The sequence below is a fragment of the Haemaphysalis longicornis genome, unplaced genomic scaffold (genome assembly GCF_048455015.1).
Source record: "Haemaphysalis longicornis isolate Haplotype H1 unplaced genomic scaffold, Haemaphysalis longicornis Haplotype H1 scaffold_1, whole genome shotgun sequence".
NCBI lineage: Eukaryota > Metazoa > Arthropoda > Arachnida > Ixodida > Ixodidae > Haemaphysalis > Haemaphysalis longicornis.
This window is the reverse complement of record NW_027526203.1, coordinates 282,799,009-282,815,769: the sequence shown is the minus strand read 5'-3', so window position 1 is coordinate 282,815,769 and position 16,761 is coordinate 282,799,009. Positions and strand designations below refer to the sequence as shown.

General features: G+C 45.6%; 2 non-coding genes across 2 annotated transcripts; one reads left to right on the top strand and one right to left on the bottom strand.

Annotated features, from left to right (window-relative positions):
- Positions 1-4,393: 4,393 nt before the first annotated feature.
- On the bottom strand, positions 4,394-4,479 carry Trnas-gga (transfer RNA serine (anticodon GGA)). Its single transcript has one exon. It is a non-coding gene; the product is annotated as a tRNA-Ser (tRNA).
- An 11,207-nt stretch (positions 4,480-15,686) lies between these two features.
- Positions 15,687-15,768, top strand: Trnas-aga (transfer RNA serine (anticodon AGA)). The gene has a single exon. It is a non-coding gene; the product is annotated as a tRNA-Ser (tRNA).
- Positions 15,769-16,761: the final 993 nt, after the last annotated feature.

Genomic DNA, 16,761 nt, shown 5'->3' with positions numbered 1-16,761 from the left:
CAATCGGCTGGTAGCAGAGGCCGTAGAGCGCCGACATGTCTCAGCAGGCTTACAGATACCCGCAGACATTCCATCCGGCGCGCACAAACAGCTCGGACCGCAGGCAACGGGCATGTGTCTTTTCTTACGTGGGTTGCTCAACGGGTCAGCTGGATACGCGATATCGCGTCTCACGTGCGCTTGCACGCAGGTACCCATGACGCAAGTCAACATTATGGGAACGGTTGCTTCCGCCGGTAAAGCCGGCTTGATCTTTTCGCATGTTTCTGGGGTAATTCATCTCAAAATTTCCGAACTCAACTTTAATGGAGGCATTACAGTGTCAGAAAGATACGAGAAACTTCCACTTTCGGACACGCGAGATTGCTGCAGCATCGACGACCCTCGTAAAACAACAAAAATGGTTTGTCCAGAAGATCTCCATCATTGAAGTTACTTTTAATTATAATAATTGAAAAAATTGTACTCCGTATTATGCTACGCAAAATAACTACAACTGTTATTATTATGACGTTACTATGACGTCACTATGGCGTCACGCGGGGCAGGAGTCACTGAAGGGAGGGGGGGGAATCTGTCTTGTGCCCGCTCGGGGCCCGGTTCGTTGCCATTTTCTTTCTTTTTTTTTTGTCGTAGCGCATTACATCTCAGCGATGCCTCCAGAGGCAGCGTACACTGTGCTTATGCGCTGCCGGATGGATAAAAAAAAACTTTTATTAAAGAGTAAAAGAAGGAGGGGGAATGGGGAAGGGGAGTAAAAAAAAGAGTTCATAAGTGGAACCCGATGTCTCGGGCTCCAGATGCAACTGCCCCTGCCCTCATCGTCTCGATAAGCGAGCGCTGATCATGAAGGGACGAGCTGCCTGGGCCGCCTCCGATATCTGTTACAATGGTGTGTGAGGCGTTTGTGTCTCCGGGCCATATGCCAGGACAAGCCCAGGATGCGTGAAATAAAGTGGACACTTCTCCGCACTGCTGACAATTTCGATGTATGGTTGACTGACTTTTTCCGAATATAAGTGCCCATCGTGACTTATGAATAAAGGTGTTCGTCTGAATTTTTCCAAGTGCTGTGGCTTCAATGGCAGTCAAGCGCATGTGAGGCCCAGGGAAAGGACGTCGCCAGCCTGATCCGCTGCGCCATCTTTAGTTCCTCCAGTGAAGTCTTTCAGACCGCGGTGGTGGCGTCGAACTACTTGCGGCAAAGCCCCCTGGTTGCGCGGGGCTCGTCAGTGAAACTGGATGAATATCAGCATATATATACTAGTACTAGCGTTATTATCCGACGATGTCGGAGTGGGACAATATAATAATCGGCATTATACATATTGATTAGAATCCGTTAAAACGTGTAAGTTGGCGAATCCTTAGATATTTCTTGGGCAAACCCTGAAATTACTTGTAGACAATGGTAAGCGTCACATATATGAGCAAATACCAGTTTGATATCTGAACGGATCTCCGAGAAGATAAGGAATTTCCGACAGTAATGTTTTAGCTTTTTCCAGTGAAACTGTATAGCGACAGCGTTCAAATGACCGACGGCAATGAAAAAACAAAAACAAAAACAAATTGACTTGCCAATAGCCCTTATCACGTATTTTCGTTACATGTTTCTCTCGTTGTTATTCTGGGTTATTTAAGGTACTCATGTTTTAGGCGTTTGTTGAATTGCTGTTTGCGCTCGAAATAAAGCTGATAGTCAGCACATTAGTTCGCCTTGTTGTTTTGTTTTAGTTGTTTTCTGTCACGCAAACGCGCTTGTCAAAAGAAGAATGGCATACCAGCTAGCCCGAAGTGAAAGCCATTTTAGTGCACTGGATTGCTTTCAAACTATCTATGTCTGTGAAAAAGCTTACGCGCGATTCTGCTAGTAAGTAAAATGAGAATTTAATTATGCAGACGGGGGGCCCCGTTGGGCTATGAATGTAATCAAAACTTCCAAAAATATTATGTGCTGGTTGAGGGTACTGCTTCTAAAACTTTAATTTCTAACATGTCATTACTTGTTGGCGGGTTCAAATTTATGGAATCAAATGAATGGCAGAAATCCTTTGCTGGTTGGAAGGCTTTAATTTCTTTTTGTTTTGGTCCATTATGACGTGACCTCCGTTTATCCCACAGTGGTAAAACCTTCCGTGGGCTCTTTTACCTGAAAACAGAAAAAAATGATAACCTTCATTACCTGGATGTCCTGGACTGAGGACGTCCCCTGCGCGAGTGAACGGCTCCACCATCTTTCATTCTGCTCAAGGTAAACGTTCATTCATCCTCCTACCTTGATTTAGGTTTGACGTGGTGGTACTTTTGTGTACACATTATATGGCTGTTTTTTCTACCCCTTAATGGGGCTTCTTGAAGTCCTCTATTTCAGCAAAGCTGTCTAGGAGATACCGCTGCTAAGCTGGTCTGTGTACAAGTAAGCCAGGCTGTGCTTGTACAGAAAGAACATTCCTCATTCGCAGCAGCTAGCCACTCTACGTGGGTAGGTGGTTGAGTAACTGGAATTATTGGCCTTGCATTCCCATGTCGTTTCATTGACAAAAAACAGAAAAAAACCCGATGCGCTCGGGTGATTTGTTTTTATATTTCTGCAAGATAAATAAAAAAAAACGGTTTGCAGACGGCCACCAGTTTTCATGCACTTCTCTTGTTTACACTAAGAATAAACTCTTGGGATTTACGGATGGAAATACAGGATAACAGTGAAATGGCAAACATCTAGGTCCTTCCAAGCAATTTGACTATGCAACGCCGGAAGCATAACACAGTGCTCCTGTAGTGAACCTCATCTTTGGGTGAGAGGCACAGTGGCGTCTCTCACTGATGCGAGAAGAGAACTCCAGATAACGTTCTCTCGCGGTAATGTGGAGCAAATAAAATTAATTCAGCAATCCCACTCTCGAGGGTATACAAGGATAGTGGGAGGCTCACACAATAATAAAGTGCTTTGTTATTTCCACTGGTCATGAAGGAACAACGGCGTCTCATCTAACCCACACTAACACCGGGGACAGCCAAAGAGTGGGAACATTAATGGGGGCTGCTTCAGCAGGAGAGTGACGATGGCCGCCAATCTTTATACTTCAATAATGTATTAAAATTATTGCGTGCGAGATGAAGGCAGAAAAAAGGGGGAGGTTTACAATGATCTCGTTTCTCTCAGAGACCGAATGTGGCCTTGGAAGAGTGTTCTACGTTTGCGAATAGGCAATAATTACTGTGCTATTGCCAGCAAGGGCAGTACTGATAGGGTTGTGATTAACAAGCGAATTTCTCCACAAACACATTTTATTTGTTCGCAGTGCAATTACTGATTATGATGTGTGTATCAGGTCTCACCAAGGTGGGGTAGAAGTTTTGTGTCTGCCCCCAAAATAAATCCGTGCAAGATGTATTTGTCGCCTCGTGGTTCTGTCGCTCGTCATAGCAACCCTCATGCCTTGTTTCCTTGTGTCCAGTTTGCGTCTCAAGATATAATATGGCAATGGGCTTTAGTTTGTTGAGGTTCTCTTGTTAATTCAGAACTTGCCTGTTTTGGAAGCGTAGTAAAAATGGCGTTCAAACAAAAGAAATTACAAACGCTTCTAACTTCAGAGTCATACCCGGGAGACCATGTGCTTTAACGACACCACGCTAGGTGCTGTGTAGCCTGTTACATTCAGTTTTAAACGCTGGCAAACCTTAGAGCTTTGTCACTAGTAGCTTAGCAAGTGTGTCACACATTTATTTCAAATTTCCTCAGGTAAATCTTTATTGCAGTAGGCCTTTAGAGCAGTACTTCCACGAAATTTTACTGTTGTTTTTTCTCAGCTATTGGCACCTATCGGCCCTATATTCTAGAATAGCCGAATAGAGTGCCGGTCGTAGCGTAAATGATTATTCGCAGTGCGGTTTATTTATGTACTTCGGTCTCAAGGAAACCAGCATAGGGTGAGGAAGCCCCCTCAACATCGCCTTGGCAAGAGAACCCTTGTGACATCCCTGTTCTGGTCAAAACCGTTTTGTCGTAATCCGGTAACCGTTATTTCTTTTCCCCCGTCAATACCAGTTCGGGTTCAGAGTTCTAAAAAAATAACGGTTCGTTTTGGATTCACTTTCAGCAAAAATACCGTGTCGGTACAGTTTTTGGTGCGGGCTCGATTTCGCTTACCCAGAGGGATATGCAAATGGCAATATGTTAATATGTGTGCACATAAGCACGCGCTCACGCACAAACGCACACACTCTGCCTCAAAAATGCCGCCATCAGAGCTGGAAAAAGCTGCCGGCGCCTGCACTAAGCGCAAACTGACATGGGAGTGTCATCATGACAAGGTTGCAAGCAAATGCCTTCGAAAGAAACCCTACTTCAATGCAACGATACAATAAAGGAAAAAAAAAAAACGATGAACGCAGTCTACAGGATTTGAACCTGTGCGTGCGGGGAGACCCCAATGGATTTCCAGTCCATCGCTTCAACCACTCGGCCACGACTGCCGGACGAAATAAGACGCCTGAGGGTACGAGCACACACCTAACGGGTCGGCAAACGCCCCGCAACGTTGTCAGTGTCAAAAGTCGGCCATGGCGCCATACTACGGCGCCTGCGCCATGGCCTCCGCGATCACACCACGCGCGTTTTGCTCCGGCCGTCCCAATCATCCGGAGAGAGCGTAACTTGAAAAGGGGGCGTGGCCGCGTTTTTCGCCGCGCCGCGGCGCTCGCCACCTATGCATCAACTATTCCGCGGCAGCTTGGCTTTTTAAGGCAGTCTTAGAAAATCGTAAGCGTGCAAGTCCGACACAAACCAACGGTGATACATTCAGATACCACCGTCCATTGCAATCCAGTGCCAGTGAGTATTTGCGAAGTTTTAGTAAGCCCTATGTGAACTTATATAGCGCATTTGCGCGGAAGTTAAGAAAAGCTAATCATGGTCTGCAAAAACTACACGATACATCGTAGCATATAAAGCTGTATAAGTATCGCGGGATGTGCGACTTATTATTTGCCTGTGTTTACAATTGAGAATGCTTTTTGCTTGTATACCTGTGTGCGCAGATGGCTCAGCTAAATTGGTGGTTCCATATAAATTCAACGATTAAATGGGCTAACTCCGCTATTTTTTTGTTTTGTAAGATAACTTTTAAAATTGGTATCTTTTATTTTTGTTGTTTTTTTTCTGTTTTCAGGTTTCATTCAAATAGTTCGCTCCATTTACGCTATTTTTAATATATTAAACATCTTATCATGCGAATTCTGCCCTTCTATGCAAACGCAGGGGTTTTTGCATGGTTAGTCGTTCTCACGATATTTTTGTACCTGTTTTCGTAGTTCTTTTCAGTGCTTTGTTATTTTTGTCTTCCTTTCTTGGAGGAGGTGTATGAATGCGCATTTTCTTTATTTTGTAAGCTAGCTTTTATAATTTTTATTTTCTGCTTTTGGTTTTTTAAAGATTCCGTACGACAAATAATCTCAGTTCAGACTATTATGACGATTAATTACACAGGTTAACTCCGCCAATTGTATATTTTTTGCGCGAAGGCAGGGCGTTACACTTTGGTCAGTTTTCATGATTTTTTTTATTCTTGCTTATTCCGTCGTTAATTTTTGTCAGAGCTTTTTATTATTTTCGTCGCTTTGCTCGGGAGATGTATAGAAGTCATATTTCTGAATTCGTAAGTTCACTTTTATAATTTCGTTCTAGGTTTCGTATTTTTTGTTTTGAAGATTCCGTTCGATCAATTATCTGTATGCGCGCTATTATGCATTTCTGTGCAAATGGAGGGCGTTACAAGGTTATAAATAGTCTGTTCGCGAGATTTTTTATTCACGTTTTTGTAATTATTTTCGCTGCTCATTATTTTTGTTTGTTTTGTGGAGGAGCTGTATAAGATTTATATTTTTGAATCTGTTAATATCACTTCCATATTTCTTATTTTTCTCCTTTAAGTATTTTTTTTTGTAAATTACGTTTGACTAATTATCTTTATCCACGCTTTGTAGTGATAAATTTTATTAACTCCGCTAATTTGCATTTATGTAGAAATGCAGGGCTGCACATTTGGTGCAATACGTGGGGTACTCGACGGTTCTGTATACGTTCGCTCTGGAACCATCCAACAACGAAAGGTTGCTCTTTTTTCTAAATGCGATTGTATGCCTCATGGCATAGAACGTATATTACAGTTCTGTATTGGCTTTCGCTCTGCGGAAGAGCGCGAGAAAGCAGTGGTGGGGTCCCTTTATGAATCAATGAAGATGGGGGGGGGGGGGGGGGGGGGGCTTGACGTGCAAGGGTGAAGGCTTTTGCCTCCAAGGTGTTGAGTTCTGGGCTGTTCCAATGAAGGACACATCCATCACAGGTGTTCTGTGTCGGCATCTTCGGCAGGAGCTGAACAGAAATGCGGCCAATAAACTCGCAAACTTACGCTCGTGCCAAGACCAGAAAAACTGCAGCGTTGACATGCCGCGAAAGGCCGCATAAACAGCGGCCCAACGGGCTGAACGATGCATTCGATGCATAGGCGCGCACTGCCTCCTGGCGGTGCGCGGGGGAACCAGCGCGCTTACAAAATTTGGCTGGGGCGCGCGGCGATTGGGACGGCCGGAGCAAAACGCGCGCGGGGGAATCTCGGAGGCCATGTCTGCGCCATAGAGCTTCTTACAACATACACTAGAGAGGAATCTGGCGCTAGCGTCTATGTGGTTCACATCCAGGCCGTCTGTGCTCGCCTAAATTTCAACATTGGCTTGGATTGAAACGTTTTAGTGGCCGCAAATTTAAACAAAGTTCCACAAAAATGCGAAAAATTTCTGTGCAATTATGTAAGTGGACAATAAAACACGGTTTTAAAACTAAGAAAACAGGAGGTAAAGTGTATTTTTTGCCGGAACGTTTATTCCTGCTATTTTGCAGGCCGAGGTGGTAGTTGCGAACAATGTTAATATTTGGGGAGGAAACTCATTAGAGACTCTCACTTTATTAACTTTACCATTATTTCAAATAATAACTTGTTTGAAGAGTTTGGAAAGTTTTTTGCAGCGTGTCTATGAAAACGTGAACCGGTGCACCGACCGTCAGCTGCAGTTTAAGAAGGAAAAAGAAAATGTGGCGTTAAACAGTCGTGGACGATGACAAGATAGGACGGATTCAGGCGCCCGTATCTGTCGTATCTTGTCTTCGTCGAACTACCTTTTGTTTATTTTTTTCGTCAGCTACAAATTTTGCGGCGGCATATTACCCGCTCAGTCATATGTCCTTCGACTGCGGCATGACCAACGTCAGGTGCGATCACGCACTGCCTGCTGTTTCACCGAAAACGGCTACCACAGAACAGTAAGGATTTCGGCTTCCTCGTAGCTAGTAGACGTGTTAATGCATACTGAAGAAAGCAAATCCCCAAAACCGCTTAAGAATCCAATTGTCATGCCAAGCCCAAGCCAAAAAATTACACCATCTTCCCGTGGGGAACCCTGATGAGGATGCAAAGCATCATGGGGATTCCGTGTGGTTCCATTGTGTTGCCGTTATGTTGAGTGATCTGGTGTTTAGTAGCGCCAGAGGGAATTCGCGTCCGGGTCCACACCGGTGGCAAAGGCACGCAAGTTCTGTTGTGTTACGGTGAGTAGGCGGTGGTTCTCGAGGCGCCGAAACTCGTTCATCATGTTCTTGGCGATGTTGTCGTCCCTGTGGTAGAATCGGTAGTCTCCGTCAGCGTTGGTGAGGTAAAGGTTGTTGACGTTGGTGCACTGGCTGAGAGCAACGTGCACGCGCTCCTCTTCGCAGCTTTGTCTTCTTCTCCGTATTCTTCTTCAGCGGTTCCCCTACGGGAAGATGACGACGGTGGTTAAACGCGAAGCTATCTCGTGATGGATTCTTTGGTTGGTCAATCCCTAGGGGCATCCTGCCACAATCATCATCAGAGGCGCTGCGGACGGGGCACACACAAGCCCCCCCCCCCCCCCCCCCGCCCGAGCAAGAGATGCTTGGCATCTAAAAGGGGGGTCTTCCCATAAACCCCCTCGACGACATGTATTACCAGGCGCAGTTTCCTCTCTAGTATACTTACTAAGAAACTCTATGGCCTGCGCCAGCACTACGTGCTAAATGACGTGGGAGTGTCATTTTTTTCCTTTAATGCATTGAAATTTTAGAAAAACTAAAAAAAACTCACACAAGACACTTTATGACAAGGTTACACGCAAACGCCTTTAAAAGAAACATCATCTCAATGTAAAAAAAAAATGATGAAAAAAATATGAACGCAGTCGACAGGATTTGAACCTATGCGGGGAGACCCCAATGGATTTCTAGTCCATCGCCTTAAAGGAGCCATGAAGACAAAACACAAGTTGGGTTTATTAGAAAGGCTGCTTAGTCCCGATAACAATGATACCAATATCATCGCAATCTTCGAACAAATAACGGAGATATGAAAGAAAACGTGTGAAGCAGTCGCGACCCCCTAGTCAATTTCCCGCAACTTTTCTATGACGTCACGGAACCTTGTTTGTGCGATTGGCGGCCGCCTAACTGACCTGTCGCGACGAAACATGACTGGACGTCTGTAATGGGGCCTCTAGTTTCATTTGACCGCATCACTTGAATGGTAACCTGCAGTTAACGCACTGAAAATTATGTTTTATTGTTGGCCCGTGTGACGTCATTCTTGCTCATAACACGTCACTGTGGCGCAAAATTTGAAAGTTTTTAAATACTTCTTGCTTTTTTTTCGTTAAAAAACATCTTTTGTGGCTGTAATGGGGCTGAGTGAGATACTGAATCCTAGTTCTTTCAAATTAAATGAAGTTGTACTTTCTCTTCATGGCTCCTTTAACCACCCGGCCACGACTGCCGGACGGAATACGTCGCCTGAGGGAACGAGCAGACACCTGACGGATCGGCAAACAATTCTCAACGTTCTCAGTATCAAAAGTTGGCCACGGCGCCAGTGTATTATAGTGCATAAAAGCTGTGCCTTACTTTGTCCCCCTTCATAAAGAGCACATACCGCCTGGGGCAACTAGAAATCCATTCTGGTTGCGACTAAGGAAGTCTTTCAGTATGGGATGAAAGCAGTGCACACGCCACCAGTCATCGCTTGATCTTCGCAAAAATCTTCAAAGCAGCTAAAAAACTCATTCTAGCGAACGTGACAATGGAAGAAGAAAACAAAGACAAAACACAGGATAGACTTCAACTTGGTTTATGCCATATGAAACAAGGAAACACGCGTATATGTTTAATGAAAAGAGAACAGCTGAACAGAAACATTCGCTTGTGAAAACAAGATGCCCCCAACCTTCACACTCGCTGTTATCACCATTTCATCACTGAAGCACAATCACAGTGCAGGCCCACATTGTAGGACATACTCGCGTACGCGTACCCACCATCTGTAACGCATGCTCATGAGACACCACCTCTCTCAAAAAAAGTTGATTTCTTTGGCTGAAAGCGCCAAAGACGGTGCACTGATATCAAGTGCATGCTCGTCAAGTGTCCAGTGTCACGTCCAGTGCCACGTTCACCATCGGTATGAGTTATTAGTTCGTAACCAACTTGTCCAACTTTCCGCTTTAATCAACCTTCGAAGCAGCGTAGCATTTTTTTTTCTGTAGAACAGCAAGCTTATTATGATCTGAATTCCGGAATATATTGTGCGTTTACAGATTCTCCATTATATGTTCCACCAATTGATATCTGGTATAGATTTTTGTCGTCAAATGGTGCCAATGCAAATGCACGAAAACTTGTTTAAAAGACACCGTTAAGAGGTGAGAGTTATTTTTGAAATCATACCACTAACAGAGTGAAAAGGCGCAACATGTGATATCATCGCCCAGCCCCATTGCTGGTTCTAAAGGATTGAAATTTAGGGAGCACATCCTTATAATGCTGTAAGAGCTTAATATCACTGAATTCCTTAAAAAGAATACTTCTAAGGGAGTGAAAACAAGGTAGAACATTTTATTTAGAAATTGCTCATTTCACTGCAGGTTCGTTCAGGTCTTATAGGTAACCTGTACTAATGTTTAGAGGCTGTTTTACAATGTTTCCCAGCAACAGCCTTACCTACTGGGGCAATCAGGAGACCCAGCAAATTATTGGCTTTTACAGATTTCTCAATAACTGTTCAGCCCCTCGATAATACAATTTTTTTTTGCTTGGGAATGGTACCCACAGAAATCTCTACAAAAGATTTCAGTACTTTGTCCCAACAAGCATGTAAAAGGGCGAGCGGGTATTTTTAAATTACACCCCTTGCGAAGTGGAATTGATTTCAATTATTTCGTGTTCGCGTATAGCTCATGCGCCATTTTTTGGGATAGTGCGCGCCGTTTTCTGCAACCATACGCCTCCCGTAGGAGCCCACGTTATTTGCTATAAAACTGGGAGTGATAGTTACCCATGAAGCCTACTGAGATAAAACTTCTTATGCGCAGGTAGTCATTTGAGCACAACAGCGTTGTACATGTTTCTTTTGGGATTGTTGGAACATAACACACGTTGCATTCGTTTTCTCAAGCGCACACCTCCCTTAGGAGCCCAGGTATTGACAGCAGGCGGGAATCCCTCAGGGAACTAACTAATCATGATAAGAAAAAAAATAACTGCATATGTGTTATACAACTGGTATATTGGCCCAGCCGGGTATCGCCGGGTACTATACCGCTATAAAACAAATATTTTAACTGCGATGCTGTTGGGCAAATCGTTTGTGTATGGTGTTCGCAGTTAAAAATACAAAGAAAATGCCGAGCGCTCGCGCATGCGCTCCCCGAGCGCACGTTCGTCAAGCTAAGCATACCCACTTAGCGAGATTGGACAACATTGAACACAGAAAAACTCCAGCTTTCGTCGTATCGTGGCAACACCGAAGACCAGAGACGTGGCAACCGTGTGGGGAAACCGGAGCTACAGCCGCTGGACGACAGCGCACGCTTTTCATCCAGCGGCCGTGCCGGAGCTTTTCAAAGTCGTTAAAAAGCGGATTTTTCTCCGGCCACACCCCCTTTTTCCTGATCGCTGTACTGGTGAGGAGGAGGAGGAGGAGGAGGAATAAACTTTATTTATTACACTTTTATTTGTATTACACTTACAAAAGCATATAGTATTTCCTTTTCCTAGTTTTTTGCAATGTTCAGCGAGTAGCTGCTATTTCTTCTTCCGATATTACGTTTGTCGCGTAACGCCGAGGTTTACGTCCATCTTTACGCTTGATCATCTGTGCAGTGCACGGGTGGCCAACCTAGCTTGTGCACACTTAGAGACACATAAACGATTTTAGCCGAACGATGAGCGCTAAGCACGCAGTTCCACTTAAGAGTTTTCAACAATAACTGGTTTAAGAGAGCGCTCATTGGTGCGTGTCTTCTCAGTTCGAGAGCAACGCCAGTACTGATCATGCGTTGGTCAGCTTCGGTAATTGTTTCTCCGTAGTGTTAATTATTGAACGTGGCGTCGTGCCCCCTTTCGTTTCCCTTTAGATTTTTTTTTTCAGGTGTACTGCGATACGTTGGGCCATTTGGTTTATCACAACTTGTGGCAAGAGAACTGTAACTAAATACAACGGAATCGAAGAGAAACACGGAGATTCAGATTCAGCGCTTGTCCACGTGGGATTTTTATATGCGTAAGCATTTCTATGTGGACTCGGCGACGAAACCCGCCTATATCCGCCGGCAACGTGTTACTTACGCAGCCTAAAAATGCTGAACTAATAGGAAGACAAAGTACGGAGTAAGATATTGGTTCTTTGCAAATGAAAATGTGCGGTATTGAGCTCCGACTTTGAGGCGTCTCGGCTTGGGGAAATTTTACCCGCTACACTACCAGTTCACTTTTTTTTATTGATACACTACCGGTTCGCCGTCGAAAGCCGTGTAAAGGAGGTCAATGTGTACCTCACGTTGGCTGCCAAATGGGGTCACGGGTTTCCAGCACCCGGTCGCGGTTCCCAGAAACAAGATCGAGTCAAGCGGAGGAATACTATACTACATGCGCAGGGTACTGACTCGACCAGCCAGGCACTTACGGCACGCGGTAGCCATTTACTACACTGGTGCTCAGTGGGGTGAATGGATACCGGGTACTGTTGTTCCCCACATTAATCGCTCACTGATCTAGAACGAAGACGCTGAAAGGTTGTCCGAAAGCGATCGTGTCGGGTGCGAAAGAAACAACTGAAGGAGGCACGAAGTGTCGCGGATGCTACCAACACTGACTGAGCGAAAGAAGACGAAAGACGGTGGTCTAATGCAGCCTGACAGCGAGGCTTCAGGGAAGGCCGCAATGTAGAATAAGCACGGACATTTCAAGCGCATAATACCGAGCGTCATCCGGAACGAAGGGCTCACTTGGACGATGACGAAGCACAAGAGATACAAGCGCGGAATACCGAACGTCAACGGGAACAAAGGACTCGGTTGAACGAGGAGCAAGTCGAGGCGAAACGCGACGAAGGCGCACAATGGCACCGTCAGCAGCGCGCTGTCGCCTGTCATCAGACACAGAAACGAGAGCACCCTCGCGACAAGTGCAGCGCTTGAGAGAAAAGTTCCTCGAAGAGGAATTCGGAACCTCGTGTAGTTTCTGCGACACATTGTGGCTTAGATTCGACGTCACAAAAGCGCAACCGAACCACTTTGACACGCTAAGTCAAGCATTCCCCGACAAAGACGTCACAAACTTTTGATGGCTCCACGTGCAAAGGTTCCCTACACGACATTAAAATTCCTCGCCTGACTCAAAGCAACGGGTTCCGGCACCATGGCCGAACCATCTCCCGCCGTCAAACGAAATCAGCCAGCACGTCATTTCTCATCAACTCCTCTTCATGTCCATAAAGCGGCTAATGCTCGTTGGGCAGTTGGGATCGTTGGCCGAACAGGGAACGTTCCAGGCAACGAAAACTAAAAGGTCGCATCGCTTAATTCCGCGATACGTGTTGGACGGCACGAGCAAATGCTTAGGTATAATGTAGACAATTCCCAGTTTTGTTTTCTGCACAGTTTTGCTTTCTTTGTCTACGCCGACTGATTCACATGTTTGCAAAATTACGGCCTTGAATTCGTCTTCTATAGAGCCTAAGAATTCTAGGCGTTCGGAGAATTCGTGGCAGGGAATTATCCACATGAAATATTTGATGGCTGTTAAGGCAGAAAGTTGGGCTAGTTGGTTATCTGACTCTATTTTACTAGCGAAAAACCGACGCGGACGAAGAAGTACACAGGACACTTGCTAGTGTCCTGTTTTTTCTGTTCGTCTGTTTTTCGCTAGTAAAATGCAGTATTTGATGGCATGGCAACGCACGACATAGCAAGGCACTCCTCTTCACAAAGAACGCTTCGTCGAAGGAAAGGAAATGCCATGATACTCCCTATAAACGCGATTTTAAGCGTATTTTACGCCAATAACACTTTCCAGGCACCGAGATAACCGTAAACTTTTTATATACATAGTTGATCTGTATGAAGTGAAGTAAGTGTCAAATAATAAAGACAAGGGGCCTCCTCGACTCAGTTTTCACCGTTCGAGCCGGTGCCAGCTCACGGATTTACGTTTGCCTGAAAATAATAGTGGGGCATTTCATTGATGGTATAAAATAAATGCCGGTCGGAACCCAGCATATGTACTTTTGTTTTTCCTGAAACAAAAACAAATCCATGTTTCTGGTTCCTGGAGAGCCACTACTCTAGCGTAAACGCAATCGACGAGCACGTTCGAAGTTCTAGTGGCTCAAGTATTCAAGCGCAGCCGACCAAAAGGATATTATGGGGCCAGAAAACAGCAACGAAGGTTAGTAGGAAAAAAAAAAACGGTATTTTCTCTCGGTACACCAAATCTAAAGGATTAATCATGATATGGTGGCATTTGAGGGCGCTTGCTCGTAACTATATGGACACGCCGGGGAATTGTTGGATCTGGCAATACCTCCTGTACGGCTGTTGTTTCACTTTTTTCTCCGGTTGTAAGGTTTGCGTTTTAACAAGTGCATGTCTTTTACTTTTTATGACTTTATTTTTTCCTGTTTTGGTTCATCGTACGATTAGGCTCACATCTAACTTCCGCCGCATTTTTTTGTCTTTTATAAATCCCCATTTAATGAACGTAATATTCAATCTCTTGAAAGTGAAAATCTCGGACCGTACACTTTTAAAGACCCCGAGATATGTCCCTTTGTAATGGTTTCGCCCGAAATAAAAGATGGTATAATATTTCTTCTCATTCTATGTTTTCCTTCACCTCCTCTTCACGACGCCGCGGAAAGCCCGTCATTTTGGGACTTAAGCCTGCTTGCAGAGCGGCCGGAGTCTTCCTGCGTTCACTTTTCGTGTGTGCCACACATAATAATAATAAAAAAAGACTGTCCAGTTAGGGTCTGGCAACTAAAGACTAGGACGGAGAAAGAAAGGGGGGGGGGGGGGGTAACCAGCTGTGCCATTCGTAGTAATTAATCGACAGGACGGCTCGGGAATAAATGAAGCCGAGATTGGGAAAAGAGCGCGGAAAGAAGATTAATCGTGAAAGCATCGCTGCCATCCTGCGCTAAGTGGCGCGATGCGTTCTTTCCTCCTCGATGAAAAGAGCTATGCAAGCTGTGCTCCCGCATATCTACCCGGCAATGCCGGCGGCCAGCGTAGTGCGCCCGAAGCTGACTGCGCAAGCCTGCAGTCGAGGGTGCGTGTGGTCGCGACGGCAACCATATACGCATTTTCGAGTGCACTACCGCAGTGCGTACCTAATTCGGAAGACAACTCGGGCATCTTGAACCCTGAGTCTTTAGTGGCTCTATGCTCGTGGTAGCAGAAATCAGAGAAAAAGATGCTAAAGAATGAAAAACAAAACGAACAGTAAGATGGGTGGAATAATGTCCCCGCGCTGTATACATATTTTTCTGCACGTTCTTTTTTATTTCCAATTTACCTTTGCCATCTTATGCAGGAGTTCATGTCCTCCGATGTGAATGGTGGTGTGGGGTGCGGTTCTTGTAAATATATTTTGTCCCTGTTTAGCGACGTTGATTTGCTGTGCGGCGCGGCAAAGCGCGAAAACATAACATTAGCATTTTTTTCCAGCCGTAGAGGTATTCCCACAAACCCCTCTGCTATGCGTAATGGCACCACATGTAGAATTGGGTACTTGGCGACGACATATCTCTAGCGTATACGGATTCTCTTGAAGGTGTTCGGCTGGTTGTATAAACTTCTGCTATTCCAAACCTTGAGGCACCTGAATACGATACACCATTGCCAAGGCAAAAACGCCTTGGTCGCCATAGTAATACGCAAGCGCCTTTGCGGGCTTTTGCAATCTGCAAAAGGAAATACAATTTCCCAGGGTAGCCTCCAGAATACGGCTTTCACCCAAGTTGCAAATTCTATCGAATGTACGCAACTGCACGGTGAATGAGGGCACTTCCACCTTAACGCTTAATTGAGCGATGTAATGTGGAGAGATCACGGGATGACCGGTGGCGAATGCACCGCTTTCATTCCATAAAGGAGGAATTTTTGTAGTCGTGAGGGGAATGGACTGCTAGTAGACCCAGATGGGAATGTGCTCGTTATGAAGGGGGGAAGAACTGAGGCCACTATCATATTAGCGCCGTGGCCGTGTTCCGATAGTGACGACGTTAAGCAGCGTTTTCCGATCGGTTAGGTGTGTGCTCGTTCCCACAGGCGGCGTATCCCGTCTGGCAGTCGTGGCCGAGTGGTTAAGGCGATTGACTAGAAATCTATTGGGGTCTCCCCGCACAGGTTCAAAACCTGTCGGCTGCGTTTATCTTTTGTTCCTTTCTTGTTTTTTGTTGCATTGAGATGGGGTTTCTTTTGAAAACATTTGTGTGTAACTTTGTTATAATGACACTGCCATGTCAGTTTGCACGTAGTGCAGGCGCGGCAGCTATTTCGGGCTCTGATGGCGGCATTTTTGAAGCTGAGTGTGTGCGTCCGTGCGTGAGAGCGTGCGTCGGTGCACACATATAAACATGTTTATTTTTGTATATCAGTGTGTCGAAACGCAATCGAACCCACACCAAAAACTGCTACCGACCCGGTATTTTTCGTGAAAGTGAATCCGAACCCAAACCGTAATTTTTTGAGAACTCTGAACCCGAACCGGAATTGATCGGGAAAAGAAATAACGGCCCCCAGGCAGCACAGAAAGTCTGTCCCACGACCGGCCCGTCTATGGCCGCTTTCTGGCATGTCCGGCCAGAATCCAGGTTCTGGCAGCCACTGTTCAACCGTTAAACAGCCAACATTTGGCTACCAGCACTTCGGTATTTCTCCGGGCGCCCGTGTTCAGACACACAGCGGCAGGTACTTGGCTGCCATATATCCAGTTTGCTTTCGGTGGCCGACGTTCAGAAGAAGAACGGCCGACGGACGGCCGTAGGGCATCCATTTTTCCTTCGGGAAACGGTGTTCAGCCGAAGTGCGGCAATCGACCTGTCACAGAATATTCTTATTCGTGTGGCAGTTGGTGTTCGGAAGAAAACCGGCCTGAGTGCGGCTGCAGTGAATTCGCTCTCTCTACGATGAACCGCGAGTGTCCGGCGGCAGAATATTCGTTTTCTTCGGGCAACCGGTGTAATAAAGAAGACCGGCCTACATACGGCCCCAGAATGTACGTTTTTCATTCCGTTAGCGGTCTTCGGCCGGATCACGGCAAGTGAACAGCCGCAGAATAATTGGCAACCGGTGCTCAGCTGGAAATCAGCCGATGTAAAGTCTCAGGTTATCCGTCGTTACTTCGGTAAGCGGCGTACA